Source organism: Lissotriton helveticus, chromosome 8, assembly GCF_964261635.1.
Source record: "Lissotriton helveticus chromosome 8, aLisHel1.1, whole genome shotgun sequence".
Classification (NCBI taxonomy): domain Eukaryota; kingdom Metazoa; phylum Chordata; class Amphibia; order Caudata; family Salamandridae; genus Lissotriton; species Lissotriton helveticus.
This window is the reverse complement of record NC_136069.1, coordinates 892,777,251-892,797,204: the sequence shown is the minus strand read 5'-3', so window position 1 is coordinate 892,797,204 and position 19,954 is coordinate 892,777,251. Positions and strand designations below refer to the sequence as shown.

General features: G+C 44.1%; 1 protein-coding gene across 3 annotated transcripts in view; it reads left to right on the top strand.

The window, feature by feature from the left end:
* LOC144772966 (F-box-like/WD repeat-containing protein TBL1X) overlaps nt 1-19,954 on the top strand; it is a 952,308-nt gene that overhangs the window by 338,579 nt on the left and 593,775 nt on the right. For all 3 annotated transcript variants that reach the window (XM_078657676.1, XM_078657675.1, XM_078657677.1), the window contains one exon: nt 7,921-8,004. The gene's annotated coding sequence lies outside the window, so the exon portion shown is untranslated. The remainder of the gene's footprint in view (nt 1-7,920; nt 8,005-19,954) is intronic.

Sequence of the window (19,954 nt, the reverse complement as noted above, 5' to 3'; positions counted from 1 at the left end):
GCACTTATGGTGCAGGGGTGTTGGGATATCATAAAAGTGCCCAGATTCAAATATTGGAGAATACATTTTTAAAACGCCTCTTATCTATCCCCAACAGTTCTCCAACATTATTCTGCCATTCCGAGGTGGGTTTAGAATATGTGAGTGACAGAATCCACATTTCCCCATTGCTTTTATGGGGGAAAATGTGTACTTCAGAAGATCGGTTATTTTCAAGAGGCATTTTAAGAGACTGCATGAACCTTGTCAATGCAATGGCGGTTCCATGGCTACGCTATGTCAAGGAAACATTTTATAAGATAGGCCTTGATCATTTTTATGAAACCCCGGAGTCTATCCAACCTAATATGAAGATGGTCATTAAGAATGCATATCATGGGGGGAGGAGCTTCGCGCGCAACCGGAATGGTCGCGTGAGCACAGGGCTCCCGGACCTTCGCCGCCTCCGCCGTTTATCCTGCATCTTATCCTGTCCACGACGACGAGTCATTACTGGCACAACCTTGCTGACCTACTAGCTGTTTTCGGATTTCGATTTGGATCTTGGGAGCCGAAGTTACGGGCTCCTGAACTTTTCTGGCCTGCTCCTTGGCACTGGCCCGGGCTCGATTTCTCTGCCAGCCGGGCAGTAATCGAACAACAACGGCTTGCCCGAGTCTCCTCGCTCTGCCATTCACTTTCGGTTTTGTTTTGGCTTTGAGACCTCTCTGACTCTGGTTTGCCCTGACCCGCACTGGTCACATTCTGCCCTTCTGCTTCAACTCGAGTTCTGCGCTGGCCTACTGTGGTTTATCGTGTAGTGTGAAGTGCCCACTTTATCCTGAGGACCCGTTTTGGTCGCATCGAGTGTAGCCATTTTCACCAGGTCCGAGGCTCCCCTCCGGGGCGCTGAACCCAAGATGGCCACCAAGCCCGAGGGTGAGAAGCGCAAGACCAAGCCGGCTCTCCGTGGGGGCTCCGTACAGTCAAACGTTATGGACAGATACACTCTTCCTAAGGGCTCTCCGGGGGGACCGAATAAACCCCCGAGCAACGTCGGAGATGACTCCTTGATGGGTGAGGACCTGACGCTGCGAGATGTTATGGGCGCCATTGCTGGCATGAAGGCCTCTCTGGGTCAACAGTACGATGCCCTGGCCCACAAACTGGACACATTCGCTATTGATGTCACTCTGATCAGGGCAGACTTAGCGAAGACCAATGAAAAGGTCAAATCTCTCGATTTAAAGACCTCCAGTCTCACCACCGATGTCTCTGATTTACAGGCGGAGGTGGGTAACATGCGATCCTCGCATGATTTTCTCTCCCGACGCCTGGAAGATTTTGAAAGCCGTGCACGACGGAACAACATTCGTGTGGTCGGTGTCCCTGAAAAAACGGATGCCTCTTCGGTTGACCTGCTTGTGGAGGACCTTGTTGTGAACCACCTCGCTCCCAAGGGTCTCAGTAAGTTCTTCGCTGTGGAACGGGCTCATAGGATTCCGGGAGGGATGCCCAAGCAGGGGGCCACCCCGATGCCCAAGCAGGGGGCCACCCCGCGACCCATTATTGCTCGGATTTTCAACTTTCGGGACAGAGACGCGATTCTGCAAGCGTCGCGCCAGAGTGGTCCCACTGCCTTTGAAAACGCTGCAGTGAGTTTTTACCCAGACTTCACCCAACAGGTACAGAAACAACGACTGGGGTTCCAAGGGGTGAAAAAGAGATTAAGAGACAGGGGCATGAAGTATGCTATGCTCTTCCCGGCCCGGCTACGTGTGGTGTACGAAGACCGGACATTCTTCTTTAACCATCCTGAGGCTGCAGGAGACTGGCCTGACACACTGCCAATGCGACAGGAACACTCTGAGTATTCAGGAGGGGCCGAGGGCGGCCCGGTGGAGCAGGAATAGGGGGTGAGATCGGCTCCCGGATCAATATATTGACTTTTGGCAGCGGTTTGATGCTATGCAAATTTGTTTGCTAATGTACTGTCTTTCGGGGGTATGTGCGGGGGGTGGGTGGGTCTTTCCTCCTCTAGGGTTCTTTTCGTAGATTAGTTGTGTGCTAGGGCGACAGGCACACTGCAAGTTGGGGTGGCTTTTTAGTCTCACGCAGGGGTGCAGGGTGGGGGGTGTGATGTTGGGGATCTGTTGGGGGGTAGACGGGGCGAAGTTACTGTTTTTTTGTTTCTCTCAAGGCAATGTACTGATGTTCTCCTGTAGTTCTGTGTTGCATCTGTTGTGGGATGGGGGTGGGGTTGGTTTCTGGGATGGGGGGTAGGGGATTGAGGTTATTGTGTTGGAACGTTAATGGGTTGGGAGATAGGATAAAACGAGGGGTGGTATTACAACTGATACGTCGTTTATCTCCTGATGTGGTGTTGCTACAGGAGACGCACTTAATAGGCAATACATGCCATGCTATGAACAGGCGTGGTTATCGTCTCTTAGCGCACTCCGGATTCACCTCTGGCTCTCGGAGGGTTGGTATTTTAGTCAGGAACTCCCTCCCTCTTCAGGTTGACGATCTTATGCTCGATGATAGAGGGCGGTACGCCGCCATTGTCGGGCGCTGGGAGGGGAGGGTCATCACCCTCCTCTCTGTCTATGTTCCACCTGGTTTGCAGACTACTACTTTTGCTGACTTGGGGAGGGTGATCCTGGGAGTTTCGGAGGGTCAGCTGGTGGTGGGTGGTGATTTTAATTCTGTGGTGTCTGGGATGTGCGATCGCTACCCTCCCAGGGAAATTGCGAAGTCTCAATCCTGGCTGGGTGACTTCTTGGACACTCTGGGACTGGTCGATTGTTGGAGATTGCTCCACCCGGGGCAGTTGCAGTACACGTTCCATTCCGGTGCCCACAGTAGTCTCTCCAGACTAGATTATGTGCTGGTGCCCTCTCCGCAGGCCTCCTCTATTAGCGAAATTAAACATCTGGCCAGGGGCGTATCGGATCACTCCCCTTATGGTTGGTCATGGATACGAAGCTGGGAACGGAGGGTCGGGTGGCTCCGATTAACCCCTGGTACCTCCGGGACCCTAAGGTGCGGGCGGAACTGATTAAAGCACTAGATCATTACTTTGTGGAAAATGTGGGCTTTGTGTCCTCCTCTGTCTCACTGTGGGAAGCGTACAAGACTGTCATTCGGGGCCAGGCCCTTTCCTTGGTTAGCAATGTTAAGAAAAGTAAACAGGAGGCGGTTGTTCGAATTGAAAATGAAATAACTGCTTTGGAAGGGGAGTTCGATTCGGGGGTTACCCAAGATAGGCTGCACCTCCTTAGTCTTAAGCAACTCGAGTATAGAACACTGGTTACTGATGCTGCGAAAGTAATGAGCAGAGAGCAGCAGGGACGTCTGTATGAGGTGGGTGACAAAGCGGGGAAACTACTCGCGTGGTTGGATAAGAAGGAGTGTGCTAGTCGTGTGGTTCCGGTGCTTGAGAGTGCGAGTGGAGCGAGAATAACTGGCCCTGTTGAGATAGTGGAGTGTTTTGCGGAGTATTTCCGGGATGTCTATTCCCCAGTGTCAGATAGACCTGAGCAGGACTCTCGGCTTCTTTTGCGGGATATCGCGTTGCCTTGTTTGTCGGACCCTGAAAGGCAACTCCTCGATGCCACGCCTACTGTCGAGGAGGTGGCGAGTGCCATCCGTGCGGTTCGGTCGGGGAAGGCCACGGGCCCGAATGGACTCCCCATTGAGCTCCACAAGCTTCGCCCAGATGTGATAGCCCCTTATCTTAGGTCGATGTTTTTAGAGTCGTTGGAAACGGGTTCCCTCCCTCCTGATCAACGACTGGCTTCTATTGTTGTAATACACAAGGAGGGGAGGCCGCGCGACCGCTGCACCTCATATAGACCCATATCTCTTTTAAATGCCGAGCCTAAGATCCTGGCCAAACTGCTTGCTACTCGCTTAATAACCGTCATCGGCGACTTGGTTCACCCCGGTCAATCCGGTTTTATATCACATCGCAACACGGCACTAAACCTCTGGCGCCTGCACGGCGCCCTTGCGAGGGCGGTGACGTTACGTGAGCCGGCCATTTTGGCTTCTTTGGACGCCACAATGGCGTTTGATACGCTGGAATGGCCATATCTTTGGGCGGCCCTCGCGAAATTCGGTTTCGGCCCGGTATTTATTAACTGGGTGAAGTTGCTTTACGCTGATCCTTTAGCTCAAGTGGTAGTGAACGGCCGAGTTTCCGCTCCATTTACCCTTGGCAGAGGGACGCGCCAGGGTTGCCCCTTATCCCCGCTTCTTTTTGCTCTCGCCTTGGAACCCCTGGCGGCCTGGCTGAGGTGGGAGCCGTCTTTGAAGGGCATTCGATGGACCTCAGACTTTGAAGACCGGGTGTCTTTGTACACGGACGATATTCTGTTGTATCTCACGTCCCCTCGGAAGTCGTTGATAGTCCTGTTCGACGTCCTGACCTCTTTCCGTAAAATTCCGGTCTTGTCATTAACTGGTCTAAATCTTGTATCTATGTTCTCTCGGGCGACGCTCCCCTCTTGCCTCGTGGATGTCCTATACAGGTTGTGCGGGAGGGATTCAAGTATTTGGGGATCTTTATCACCGTGGACCCCGCACTCCGTTATGAGCGTAATTTGTTGCCTCCGCTTCAGCGCCTCAGGTCTGACGTTGCCGCCTGGCGTAGGCTCCCTCTCTCCCCTCTAGGACGGGCGGCGTTGTTCAAGATGATGTCGCTGCCCCGGTTCTTGTATGCGTTGCAGAACACTTTCGACACTGTGCCTGCTAGCTACTTTCGAGAGGTTGAAAGTCTACAGAGGTAATTGCTATGGGGGGGGTCGTCCCTGTATTGCTCTCGCGAAGATGACACTCCCGTGGTATGATGGTGGAATCGCGCTTCCTGACATTCGTCGTTATTATTGGGCCTCTCAGATGGGGGCGATTAACCACTGTACTTATGGTCCCGCGCCAAACCCGGCGTTTGAGATGGATAAGTGGTTTTTGCCCGGCGGGGACTACAATAGGGTTCAGTACGCATGATCCGTGGGGAGGGCACTCACGGGCCCCACCAGGATAGCAGTACAGGTATGGTATCGCGCCACGGCCGCCCTGGGTTGGACGGATTAATTCGACTCGAGCGATCCCGTTGTATGCGTCTGAGAGACTGGGGTCCCTATGCAAAACGAAGGGATTCGATAAGTGGGACGTAATCGGTATCTGCAGGGTAACTGATGTGTGGACCAAAGGTAGGGTCAAGACGTTTGAGGAACTGAAGGTAGAGTATGATTTGAATGCTAGGGAATTTTTTCGTTATGCGCAAATTCGCCATGCGTTATCTGTTTTTCCAGTGGGTGTGGATATTCCGGAGGCATCCCCGCTTGAGGACCGTATACTGGACGGGTATGTCCCGGATAGCACAATTTCGCTAATATATAAAAAGTTGATAAATAACAGGGTTGACCTCCTATGTCGCCTCCGAGAGGCTTGGACTAGTGATGGCTTGGAGCTAGACGATGAGGATTGGCAGGCGGCGGTGTCCTCTCCTAAGGAGGTGGCAATTCCGGCGCGCCTTCAGTTTGTTCAACTCAAGATTCTTCACAGGGTCTATATTACTGGGCCGCGTCTGGTGCACATGGGATTTTCTCTGGATGGGCTGTGTAGGCGTGGTTGTGGCCTTGTGGGTACCCTTTTCCACATAATCTGGGAATGTCCTACGGTGGCGCGCTATTGGACTCGTGTGCATGAAGTTATGAGTGAGGTGACGGGTGTGAAGTCGATGCCTGAGGCTAGGCGGTGCTTGTTGAATGTGTGGGAGCCGAATAATTACAATGTGGCGCAGCTTCAATGGGTAACCCTGGGCAATATGATTGCTAAGAGAGACATAGCCCAATTATGGGGTGCCCAGAGGCCGCCCACGGTTCTGGCATGGAAACAAAACATGGATTGGTGCATGTTCAGAGAGAAGACGGTGTACGTTGCCCGTGGCAAACCTCGAAAATGGGGGAAGGTCTGGAACCAATGGAATTCGTATCGTGGTGAGATATGTACTCCCCCCCTAAGCGGACTTAGACACTGAACTGCTTCCCTCCCAACCTGATGTTTCCTCCGCAACCCTTTAAGCATTTCTCCTGTTTCAGATTCCTCTCCCCTGCCTCTCCCGTGATTATGTTGATTGTATTGCATCTGTATGTCCCTATCCTCGCATTGATGTGACACATTTATGTATGTACTGCCTTGTGCTGTTTTTTCTTTCATGTTCATTTGTTTTTCACTTTAATAAAAAGAAATATAAAAAAAAAAGAATGCATATCATACTGTTTTAAGTTTGTCTAGACAACATCATAATACAGTGGAATATGTAGTTTTGAAACAACAACAATTCTACTTGTCTTTTACCACTCAGGTTCATTGGCGTTTTATAATGACGAGATTTCGTTTAAATGCACTGCACTTCCTTGTGGCTTTTCCGAAACCGGGGGGATGGTGTGAGAGACTTCCCCCTTGCCCATGTTATAACGCAGCTCAACAGAGCACAATGCACTTTATGCTTTTTTGTTCACTTTACAAAGACCCAAGAGCCCGCTTCATTAAACCAATTTTTTCAGGCTATTAGCCCCTGTACCTACAAAGAAGGTTTTGAATATTTGAGGTCATTATCAACTGCCACTATTTGTAGCTCTGTGCTCAGTTTTATTAGAATTGCTCTTTTAATCTGGAAACAATATGAATTATGAATAGTTGTATTGTTTTTTATCTATCTTGGTGCTAATTTTTGTGTATTGCCTCCTAAAAACTTTCTGTATTTTAAAATATCTTGTATTTTAAAATGATTGTATGAATTTCTTGTAAACTTTTCAGATTCTTTTGAATCGGATAAAGTTAATTGAACTGAACTGAATACGTTATATATATACAAGGACAACAAAATTGGATCGATGGCGCGCAGAGACATGAATAGGTGCCGTGCTGAATAATGCAAGTAGTGTTCTTAGAGTTCAGCAAGCCAGAAAACAAGTTGCATAGCAGTGGTAGCAGTTCCAAGGTTAAAGGTGATAGTTCAAAGTGAGGTGACAATAGGTTTCTTTAAATAGCTTTCACTTGTGAAAGATATACCCGACTAAAGACGAATTTGGAAAGCAGGCTTGGGATGGCCTCGAAAGAGCAATCACTCTGAAGGATTCAAGGAGTTTCTGGGAGGTATTAAATCTCCCGCTTTTTAGTGACGAAGCTAGGACTGGATACCAACATATTGAGGGTCGATTGGGAGGCACATTTTTCCAAAATATTCAACCCAAAGATGTCCTATTAAGTGAGTGCGAGGATGACATCACTTTTAACATGCAGACTGCGCAACAGCTTAGTTCATCACTTTCCATGAGTGAAGTAGAGGAGGCATTGAGAAAAGGCATTCCCCTAAAAGCACCAGGGCCAGATGGTGTGCCCCTGGATTTATTTAAAAACAAGACACAAATTTGGGCACCTTTGTTACTTAATGTTTTTAAAGATGTAATTGTGGGTCTGAACTGAATACATTATATATACAAGGACAGCAAAATTGGATCGATGGCGCGCAGAGACATGAATAGGTGCCGTGCTGAATAATGGAAGTAGTGTTCTTAGATTTCAGCAAGCCAGAAAACAAGTTGCATAGCACTGGTAGCAGTTCCAAGGTTAAAGGTAATAGTTCAAAGTGAGGTGACAATAGTTTTCTTTAAATAGCTTTCACTTGTGAAAGAGATACTTGACTAAAGTGCTCCACTGCTTTCACTTTTAGGATTAGTTCATCCCGGATTTTTTTATCGACCTTTAAGTGGGTGCTTTTACCTCCCTTCTTGTAGGTATTAACTTCCGCACAAGTTTTAGTGCAAATGACCATCCTAAATGTATGTGACATTACTGTGCAGAGAAAATGTTTTCTTACCTTCAGCCCTGCTTTATTTCTAATTTAATGCAAACTGTGTCTATTTACAGAGTACATCAGTATCGATAATCAGCTGGGCAACTTTGGAAGAATGAAAAGAATGCAAAGGAAGATATTTGAGCTATGCTTATGAGGTTTGTAGAGTTTGGAGTTAATAATTAATGTAAAAGGGCACATTGTCATAAATGTGTAAGAGGAAAGTATACTATGGAATGGGGTCTGCAGGGGAGTGGGTTACTGATTGTCATCACGCAGAGGAGGATCTGGGACACGCGAAAAACTCAAGGTGACCTACTTGTATGGAAGATTTGTGCATGCATGGAGGACAAATGCAAAACAGAAATATAGACTGTGTGATGGTTTGTGTAAATAACTATTTAGGGTCCAAATGGAGAACTTCACTTAAGTCTGCAAACCATGACCTTATAATAAGGCCTGGGCAAAATTTCTGTCAAGCTAGCGTACATCTGCATAATTTTGTGTTATGCATGTTATGCAAAATTGTCAATTACACTATTATGGCATGATGTGGCTTAATCATGCTGTGTAAACAGGAAAATGTTCGCACTGGAGCATAGTAATAAAATGAATGACTAGAATGTAAGCGGCTGTTGTTCATGGCACTTGATTTTTTGGACAACTTTTCCTGCACAAAATGCTTCCTAGAATCCAGACGCTCTTCATGCTTAGATATAGTACTTAAATGCTTTTCAAATAATGTCCAGTTATTTTTGATGAATATTGCTTAATCGTGCAAAAGCAAATTACAAAATTTTCGAACTATAAATAGCAGTGGAAGAATAGAGTAGATGGAAGCAGGTGACAGTTACATTGGAGGGTTTGCACTCCACTTCAAAGGTTATGATTAAGGGCTCTACCTCGAATTTCATTGAGGAGTAAAGATATATACACATATCTCCCAGCTGCGCTCATTTGTTGATGGGTTGATGGGGGGGAGCAGGTACTATAGGGTTCTGGCATGGAACAGTGGAAAGATAGAGTTGTCATTTGGCTACACTGTACCAATGATATTTTCGGTGTATGGAACAGGTCAGAGGAGGATTTGAAACTCTTTTCTACACCCACGCAGTTGCCACCCACCTAGCCTGAAATGGAGCATCCCATTTAGTGAGTTCCTATGTGCAAAGCGCAACTGCAGCGCGGAGGAAGATTATCAAAGGACCAAAAATGAGATGGTTGGAAGGTTAAAGGTGAGAGGTTATCCCAACAAAGCCCTAACAGACAGGGCCGGACTGGGAACCCAAAGCAGCCTGGGCAATTTTGACGGACCAGCCCCTCTGCTGCTTTTGTTACTGGGGGCTGATATAGCAGCACCGCTGCAAAAATGGCCCCCACCGCTGCAAAATCGGCCCCAGCCACCCGGGAAAATGCCCGATGCCCGCTACGACCAGTCCGGCTCTGCCAACAGAAGCCATTAGGGATGAGGCATTATTTTGACCTATAGCCAGACAGGCACAGAATACCAATCAACCCATTCGTTTTATCACTAAATATATAAAAAAAAATCAGTTGAGAGAGATTTTGAGAAAACTATGGGATGTACTGATGCAAGATCCTATCTTGGAAGATAAGATAAGTACACATCTGGCTGTCACCTTCCAAAGAAATACATCTTTGCTGGACTTGGTAGTCCATAGTCTTCTTTCACCTAAATGAAAGAACTGGCTGAATCAGATACAGGGGTTTAAGCGTTGTGGCCAATGCAAAGCTTGTAACTACAGCAATAATGTAAAGGGGATTACATTGGCCTGAATACACAAAAATGGTATATAACTAAGTTGATCACATATAAAACAGATTTTGTTGTTTATGCGATTATGTGCCAGTGTGGGAAGTGGTACATTGGCTCGACCCTATTTCCAGTAAAAAGAAACAAATTCTGGAACATTGACGAGCCAGAACTAACAATGACCAAAGCTACAGCATTGCTAAGCACTTTTAATACTTGCCTTGATAGAAATTAGATAAAGGTAAAGTTCTGCGGAATAGGCACAGCCCCAAAAAACCCAGGGGCGATAGGGTAGCATCCTTAAGGAAGTTGGAATCAAAGTTTATTTTAGAGGCGGGATGCATAGCAACAGTAGGGATGAACATGGATGAGGAGCTCCATGTCCATCTATAGTAAGTGGTTTAAGAAGGAAGCTCCCTTAGGGCCCGTATGTAGAAATGAATGACTAGTGATGTTTTTTTAGAATATGTGTGTGTGTCTGTGTGTGTGTGTGATAGGCCTCTAGGGGCCACTAATTAGAGGCACCTTTAATGTGATTGTATGATTAATGTCTGTTAGGGATAAAAAAAAAAAAATTGATATGTAGGTTGTCTTTTTTCCCGTACAGACTGTTTCAAATATGTAACATGCAAATAACGTGATTTTTAATGATGATTGACCCTACCACTATGGAATTATTTACAATATTCTGAAAAGTATCTAAGAATGTATCATTCAAATAATGTGCATATCAAATTGAACATGCAGGATATCTGCAGGGTTTTGCGGTGTGTTTTTATGCTTATGATGCAATTATGGCAATATAAAGTGCTGGAAAATGGCCAGCTGATCCTGTGACCAAGACTGAGAGAGGACAAAACACATATTTTTCTCTTGTGCTGAAAATAAAACAAGTTTGAGAAGCAAGCTTTGAGTGGAGTGGCTTGTTTGTTGTTTCTCATAGACACTGAAAGTCTAATTGAAATAATATATATACGCACACACATTTTATATATACACACATACATGTACATATATATATATTCACTGAAAAAACCATAGGTTATAGACCATATATAGTTAGGAATTAGCATTTAAAAAACCTTATTTTACTCACACAAAACCATTGAAATTCCATATATAGTTAGTTGCACTAACTATATATCGCGCACCCGTAATCCACTGCTGATGATGTCACATATTACATCATTCATGACATGGTCAGTGACATCACTGATGACATCACTGATGACATCTCAAATGACATCACTGATGACAACATCCAGTGATTATGTGTTTCTGTAAAGTTTAAATATGTTTTACATATTGAAGAATGAGTGGATGTATAAGTGTCTCAATGAAGGTTTTAGTAGGTGCGTGATTGACTGTATGAGTGAGTGATTAAATGCGTCTTACTAAATGCACGGGTTAGTGACTAAACTGTCTGAAAGTGTGCATCAGCATGTCTGTTGTTGTGCAAGCTGCTGCATGTGTTGATCAGTAGCTATATAAGTAGCTATATGGGTTATTGATTGGTTGCACAAGTATTTGTATAGGAGACTGAGTGTGTGTATGACTGGCTGGGAGGTGTGTGACTCTGTGCAGATCAATGTGTACTTGTATCAGTGATTCTATAAGAGAGTAAGTATGTGTTAGTATATGTTTGAAAATGTAAGGTACTCTATGTTTAACTGTGTAGTTTAGAAAATGGAAGTGTGATTGATTCTTTACAGGACTGACTAGGTGTGTGAGTAACTCCATGGATGAGTGGCAGAGTGTGAGTGTCTGTATAGGTGTATGAGTGCATATGATAGTGTTGTAAAGATGACTGATTGTATGTATGAATGATTGTATGGGTGAATGAGTGAATGTGTGTGTAGACGTAGGAATCAGTGAGTGGGTATGTAGTAACTAGTATTGGTGTGTCAATGGTTTCAAAAATTATACTCTGTATTTAACACTGGGTGTAACAGAGGTTATATTAAAGTGTGAGGAGATGCATTGTATTGTCACATTAATGATATCATCATTGATGTGACCATTGATGTCAAATGAGATATCATCAGTGATGTCATTTGAGATGTCATTTCTTCATTTCATTTCTAGGTTTGGTGAAGCGCAACAGCTACCCCAGCAATGGGGCGTCCCGGCGCTAAAAGACAGACACATACCTCTAAGGCAGGGGGGGAGGCTAAAAGCCCTAGGTGGCAGGAAAAAGGTGGGTCTTGATAGCTTTACGAAAGGTTGAGAGACAGTCTATGGAGCGGATACTGAGGGGGAGATTGTTCCATAGTTTAGGACCGAGAACACTAAAGGAGCGACCTCCAGTGCGACAGAGCCTAGTTCTGGGAACAGCCAGAAGAAGTTGGTTGGAGGAGCGGAGTTCGCGACCGGGGACATAGGGTCGGGCCAGGTTTCGCAGTAGGGGGGGATTTCCCTGTTTGACGATCTTAAAGATCGTGATAAGAGCTTTAAATTTAACTCTGTGTTCCACGGGCAGCCAGTGGAGTTTGCGGATGGTAGCTCTAACTGAGCATCTGCGTGGGAGACCAACCAGCATTCTGGCCGCCGCGTTCTGGATACGTTGGAACCTAGCTGTTTCTGCTTTGTTTGTTCCCAAGAGGAGGACGTTAGCATAGTCCAGGCGTGACAGGATAGTTGCCTGGATAATTAGCTGGCGGGCCTTAGAATCAAAGAGTCCAAGTATAGGCTTGAGATTCCTTAGGAGACCGATGCAGGTGGCCGCCACCTTTTTAGTATGTGACTGGAAGCTGAGTTTAGCATCCATCCAGACTCCCAGATTTTTTACACAGTTTTTAGGGAGTGGAATGGTGCCCAAGGATGAAGGCCACCAGTGCTCGTTCCATAGGCTGGTGTTCCGGCCCAGGAGGAGCACCTCGGTTTTCCCGGCATTAAGTTGGAGGTAATTCTCCGTCATCCACTGTGCCACCGCTGCCATGCCCTCTGTAAACTTGGATGCCGCGATGGACGGGCTTTCCGAGAGGGTGACGACCAGCTGGGTGTCATCGGCGTATGAGACCAGCGTGAGCCCCCACTCTTTGGCCACGTCCGCAAGTGGCTGAACATTTAAGTTAAAGAGGGAGGGACTCAGCGCTGAGCCCTGGGGGACTCCTTGTGCTATGGGATGGGTTTTAGAGAGGAATGGAGGGGCTGACACCTTGAAAGACCTGTCCTTAAGAAAGGATTGGAACCATAGCAGAGCAAGGCCCGTCACACCGGCCATCTCCAGACGTTTCAGAAGAATGTCATGGGATACCGTGTCAAAGGCTGCACTGAGATCTAAGAGGATCAGTGCAGCGCTTTGACCGGCGTCTAAAATCGTCCGGAGATGTTCGGTGGTAGCCAATAAGGCGGACTCAGTGCTATGGCCCGCTCGAAAGCCATTTTGGGAGGGATCCAGGATTCCATGACGGTCCACATGTTTCGAGAGGATGCCATTAACATGGGCCTCTGCTATCTTGGATATCCAGGGGAGGAGGGAAATTGGCCGAAAGTTTTCCGGTTTGGAAGGGTCGAGGGCAGGTTTTTTTATTATTGGTGATACCCATGCCTGCTTCCAAGCTATGGGTACCGATCCAGAGGTAAATGAAAGATTAAGGATATTCAGCATGGGGGGTAAAAAAAATTCAATTGAGTCCAGGAAGTGGGAAGGACTCATAGGATCAGCTGGGGAGCCAGACTTCACTTTCTTGCATAGTTTAGTTAGGTCAGCGGCCGTGATAGCGGGGATTTGGGTAAGAGGAATGAGGGTGGAAGCTGGGGTCTTAAGTTCCTCAGAATGAGAGGGGTTCTGCAGAAAGGTCGCATAAATTTTTTGGACCTTTTCAACGAAATATGCTGCTAACTGCTCGCATTGTTCGTTGGATGAAATTTTTGGAGGAGGCGCTCTAGGATTTTGGAGTTCTTTGACTAATTTAAAGATCACTTTAGAAGGGTTCGGATTGGAGCTGATTTTGTTAGCGTAAAAGGAGGCGCGGGAAGATCTAATGGCTTTGTGATAAATCTTAAGCTTGGATAGGTATTTAACCTTATCCTGGTTGTCAAGGTGTTTCCTCCATTGACGCTCGGCTTTTTTACAGTCCTTACGCAACGCTTTAAGGGTATCATCATACCATGGATTAGAGGGTGTGTTGCGTCCTTTAGTCAGCTTGGCAGGGATGAGAGTGTCAAGGCCCTTAGTAATCCAGGTAGTGAACGAAGAGTAGGTCGCATCAATCTCCTGATTAGCTTCGTAGTGGAAATCTCCTAGGGTTTCATGGAGAGCGGGAATGGAGAGTTTGTGCCAAGGTCTTTTTAAGCGCCGGTTGGATTCAGTTATGTACTGACGTTGTGGTACAGGAACCATAAGTTTGACGAGGTAGTGGTCCGTCCATCCCATTGGGGTGGGGATCTCAGTGACTGCTTCTCGGATGTTAGTGAAAATCGGGTCTAGGGTATGGCCAGCTATGTGTGTAGGAGCATGGACCAGCGGGTTAAGTTGTAGTGCCGAAAGATCTGCAAGAAGATTAGCGATTGTGTGGTCGTTAGTTGAGTCAAAATGCAGATTAAGATCACCTAGAATGGTGAAGTTAGCAGATTTGGTGATGAGCGCCGTAGATGTCTCAAGGAGGGCGTCAATGAACCTTGAGGCCTGGCCTGGTGGGCGATATATGTATAGGCCGGATAGCGTAGACTGAGGGCTAATACTGATTTTAAATTGGGCACATTCACAGTCTGGGAGTGATTCTTTAATGAACGAGCAGGTAAGGTGCTTTTTATAGATTATTGCGATGCCACCGCCCCGTGTTTCACGGTTTATGGTGGCCAGGTGAAACTCATCCGGGAGCGTCAGGTTGGGGATGGTGGTTACGCCATCTCGAAGCCATGTTTCGCACAGAAACAGGACGTCAGGATTTTCATCCTGTAAAAGTGAATTTACCTCAAGATGGTGTCATCAGTGATGTCATCAGTGATGTCACTGACCATGTCATGAATGATGTAATATGTGACATCATCAGCAGTGGATTACGGGTGCGCGATATATAGTTAGTGCAACTAACTATATATGGAATTTCAATGGTTTTGTGTGAGTAAAATAAGGTTTTTTAAATGCTAATTCCTAACTATATATGGTCTATAACCTATGGTTTTTTCAGTGAATTTTCAAGGTTTTGTAAATGCTAATTCCTAACTATATATGGTCTATAACCTATGGTTTTTTCAGTGAATTTCATTGGTTTTTTAACAGCTAATATCTGTAGCTGTAAAATGTATTCTTCTTTAAATCCAAAAATATATTTTATATGTTTATGAATAATTTTTTTTTTTAAATATTTTTTTTTCTTCGTTCCCGCTTCGCGAATCGGGAAGCTTCCCGTTAGCTGACCTTGATGCCGCGAAATAGACCGCGAGCCGGTAAACGTTTCTTTACCGCAACTGCCGCGTTAGAAAACAACATCGTGACGCCTCCCGTCCGCATGACGTTTCGCGTTGTCGCGTGATACGTCATATGACGTGCTACGTTAGCGAACTCGTACGCTTACCGAGTCGCAAAGCACAGGTTTCTGGAAGCAAACCGGGAGGCCCTGCAAAGCGCGTAACGTAAACACAGCAGGTCATGTGACTTGGTAATAACACTTTTCATTGGTTCATTTCACTTTCGGTTTCCTAATGATGTAAGACTAGGTCATATGATCTAAAATGAACACTTTTCATTGGTTGAGAACTATTTTTTTTCCCAAATGGTGAAAATCCCTCCTTCTTTCCTCACTCAGACTTTCATCATTGTGAGAGAAAGACCCTTTGTTACCAGTGAGCAATGGCTTCTTTACTAGCTTCAGCTGGTGCTTCCCCACCACCTCCACCACATCCAAGGAAGAGTGGACCACCTGCTAAAGTTATAATTCAGCAAGAAGAGGAAGAAGAGGAACAGGACGACCTAGATAATCTCCCTATTATGGCCAGAAGATCTGTTGTACCGGAAGTAACGGGACCAGAGGGCAGGGAGATGGTGCCAAATATACAAACGAGATTTCGTGAAGTAAAACAAGTCTGCGTACATTGCAGTGGAATCATTTGCTACGCAGAAAGTAGCATCACTCTGATCAACAGAGCTATTAACAATCATGCTCATGTTTGTCCGAAACTCACCAAACAATAAATTCTTTTTTTTGTTTTCTTCCTCCTGTTGAGCCCTTTACAATGAATCGTTTTCGTTGCCCCCTCCGAAAAAAAAACAAAAAAAATATAAAACTGTTCAGAAAAATTCAAAAAAAGTAAAAAAAATGTTCAGAAAAATAATAAAAAAAATATAAAACAACAAAAACAATTTAAAAAAAAGTTCTTTTCAGAACTACCTCCCCGTTATAAAAAAATTGGTACAATATTTGCAACTGTGCCAACCTCTATTTCTCTTAGTTCGCTTCCCAGTTCGCTCCCCGGTACGCGAACCGGAAGCGAACCAAAAAAATTTTTTTATAAAAAAGAACAGTAAGTATAAGGGAAGGAAACAGACAGTTATGTTAAAAGAAAGACAGCTATAGGGGAGTAAACTAGAGATACTATTACCCGTAATCCACTGCTGATGATGTCACATATTACATCATTCATGACATGCTCAGTGACATCATCAGCAGAGGATTGCGGGTAACAGTATCCCTAGTTTATTCCCTATAGCTGTGTTTCTTTTAACATAACTGTCTGTTTCCTTCCCTTATACTTACTGTTCTTTTAAAAAAAAAATTTTTAGATCTGTCAGAAACAGTGAAAGTAATGAAATATAAAAGACTACGTAGAATATGAGCACTGTATGCAACAACTTTGACACTGACAGAAGCCTCACCTTCTCCATGCCTCCTACACAGTTCTACATGTACATCATAAATGCAAACAGAACAGAATTAATTATACATGTTAAATGGTTTATTTTTGCTGTTCTCAGAATGTATCAAATTTCACTAAAACAGTGACTTGAAGGTATTCATCATATAACAGCGGGGAAAAAAAAACACAATCAAAATGATTGTGTTTAAAAAACCCATACATTACAAATCAGAATTCAGAACTCCTTAAAGTTAACTTACTTTCCATGACGGCCAAGGATGTCCTATGAACAGCTTACACTCTGTTGTGCTGTTATTACTTTCAACCCGCCACTTTCTGAAAGAAAACCTCCATCGTTTTCAAAAACATGTTACATACAATAAATGACTTCTCGCTCTCTACCACACGATTCCACAAGGCCAAATCGTGTCAGAGCCATGTATAACTCTTGGATTTCTTGTAAGCCAATCCCGTCTTTTCGCATTTCCGCAACTTTCAGAATTAAAATGTTGAAGATCATTTACACAATCCTGGACTAGTAATATCTTCCCCTTCTTGCTCAATCATGTTCTACATTTCCTATCACACTGATACTGCTTACTATGAAGCAGACTTACACTACCTTTATGACTAGTACAATTATTTAATTCTCTACATCACTTTTAATCACAAAGCAATGTAAAACAGTAGACAGCATTGCAGACTTACATTCCCTCTACTCCATGTTTTGATTCGCTGCTTCAATTAGCTTATAAAAAGAAATAGTTTTTCTGAACTCATTCAAAGTGCAGTTATTTTTCCATGACGTCCAGTCTTATGGTTAGAAGTTATGTCTCTGTACTACACTTATCCTCAAGGCCAAATAGTGTAGGAGCCATAAGAACTTCTTGAAATTCCTCAGAGCACATCCCGAGATTCTTTCCCTAAAATTTTGGTTTTAAAAACACCAGGTAAGAGTTTTTAAGGTCATATGGCAATTTTTTTTTGAAAATTAAAACAGAATCATTGCAGAATGACCAGCCATTTCTACACTTTAAATAAGCTGTATAATGTCCTGATGTTATTGAAGGACCATCATGATATATAATTGCTACAGTTACAAAAGTCCTTCCTGATATTGACAACTGTGAAGCCACAAAATTTTTAATTAAAGTTGTCAATTTTGTTCCATCAGGCCTACATCGTTGGAACATTAAAATGACATACTGGCCATATGTTCGTATAAATAAAGTGGACATCATTTCAGATTTACATTGGCTACACTCCATGTTGTGATCAGCTGCTTTTACTAGCTTTTTAAAAGAGACTGATTTACTGTCTGGCAAAGTTAAATATATAAATCTTTCTGAGTCTACACTAGTAGTAGCTGATACCCTACAGTTCTCGCAGTCATGCTGCCATTGATAAGAAAGCCCAAACAGGTGATCTACATCTACACCTTCATCATGCAATACATCAAGCATATACATTAAAAACTCCTGACAATCTTGCTGACTATTTTGAGAGAATTGTGTTTGGCCTGAACATCTGTCTAACAGATTTCGAATTTCAGACACACTTTCTATGTTTGTTCTATCAGTGCTACATTTCTCTAACACAGAATTTAACAAACTGCAAAATCTTTGATCCGAATTGACCACAATCTGTTCTTTTAAAGTTTCTAGAGAAAAGACAACATTAACCACTACATTAGCATAGCAGTTGACACCAGAACTGTTTTCAAATTGAAAACCAACAACATCTTCAACAGAATCCTTTTTGTTTCTGCTTATAATTTCAGGTTCATCAACTTTTCGTCTTTTTGCTACAACCTCCCCAGTATTGGTCACATTTCTTCGTTTCCGGCCTACCACACATTTCTCAAACAAAGGATACTGAGGCAAATGTGGCGCATACTCTCTTCTCAACCTATTGTATTCCTTAACACAATCTAGATCCGCACAAATGTTTGTGACATCACACTCAATCAAGTACAATCCCGATAAAGTCCTAACTCGTGACAATGCCACATATGCCATACCCTCCTTGAACACAGAACTGCCAATATTCACCAATGCACAGTCTACACTTAAACCTTGCGATTTATGGATTGTCACCGCATATGCCAAGCAAACAGGAAACTGCTTACGACGAACATATAAGTCTTTTACAAGCAAAAATCTAGCAGAACAACGAGCAATTAGCTGTACTTCCTCAATGCCATCAAATTTAATTTTTAAAAATTCAATTCCATCTCTATTTCTGTATTTCACAAAATCAACAACATTACCCATTGATCCATTTACCAGACCTCTTTCAACATGTAAATTCCTTCTTAAAATTATACGGCAGTTCAAGCACACATTCAGAGTCTTTTCAAAACCCGCAGTTTTAGATATACTCTTCTCTAATGAATCCAATTTTGTTTTCAGATTCTCAGACAAAATAATTGTTGATCCCATATGCTCTACTCTGTCAATAGCTTCCAATTTCACAATCTCTTGCTTTTCTAAATGCAACATTTTGTTGTTGAATTTGGCACATTCTGCAAGAGTTGGCATCAAACATATTCCAGATTTTTTCTCAGTAACTTTCTGAAAAATATTCTCAGGCACAACATCTTCGTCTGGATATAAATTTGTCAGTAATCGTGCATGTAAAGCTTCTTTCCCATGCTCGGTCACTTTTCCAATTCTAACATCTTGTAGAATAGTCTTGTAAACTTCATCCTTTGCCTGACGCATATTTTCATGCAGTTCAGCATAATTGAAGTTTAACCATATATTGACGTTGCCAATACTCCCTAAGCACTTCCTGGTATCTTCATGCGTGAGCATTTTGAACACAGGTTGCCCTTTCACTGGTGTCAGCTGCAGAAGATCTCCAAAAACAATGATGTGTTTGCCACCAAATAACACATCATACTCTGTTTTGAGAACTTCTTGCATTCTCAAATGCACAAAGGCAAGCATAACATTGGAAACCATGCTTACTTCGTCAATGATAAGAAGTTTCATTTTCCTCAAGACTCTTGAAACTTCAAAACAAGCATCTCCAGATAGCTTGTGATATTCTAATTTGTTGTCATGCTCCACTGGCAGCATCAGTAAACGATGTAAAGTAATCCCTTTAATGTTATGTGCTGCCAGTCCAGTTGGAGCGGTGACAACACAAGACAGCGATGACTCTGTCCTTTCCTGCAAATAACATGAAATTGCTTTAATAAGGAAACTTTTTCCAGTTCCCGCTTCTCCACTCACGTACAGTCGGACAGGCTTCAACGACGTACATGAGCACTCTTTCTTATCATGACTTAATCCATGATCAATTTGCATGGTAAGTTCGTCATATATTTTCCTCTGCTCAACGTTGAGTTGTCTTTCCAACTCTTCTAAGTTAACCGCATCCTCCTGAGCATGTGCCATGGCTCTTTCCACTTCATTCATAGCAGTGGCAGCTTCATTTTCGATAAGAGGTCCTCCTAGTGGATCCTGACTCAATGAAGCAGAACTCTGACTGTCCTGAGAACTGTCTCTGGCAATCTCGGCTGCAAT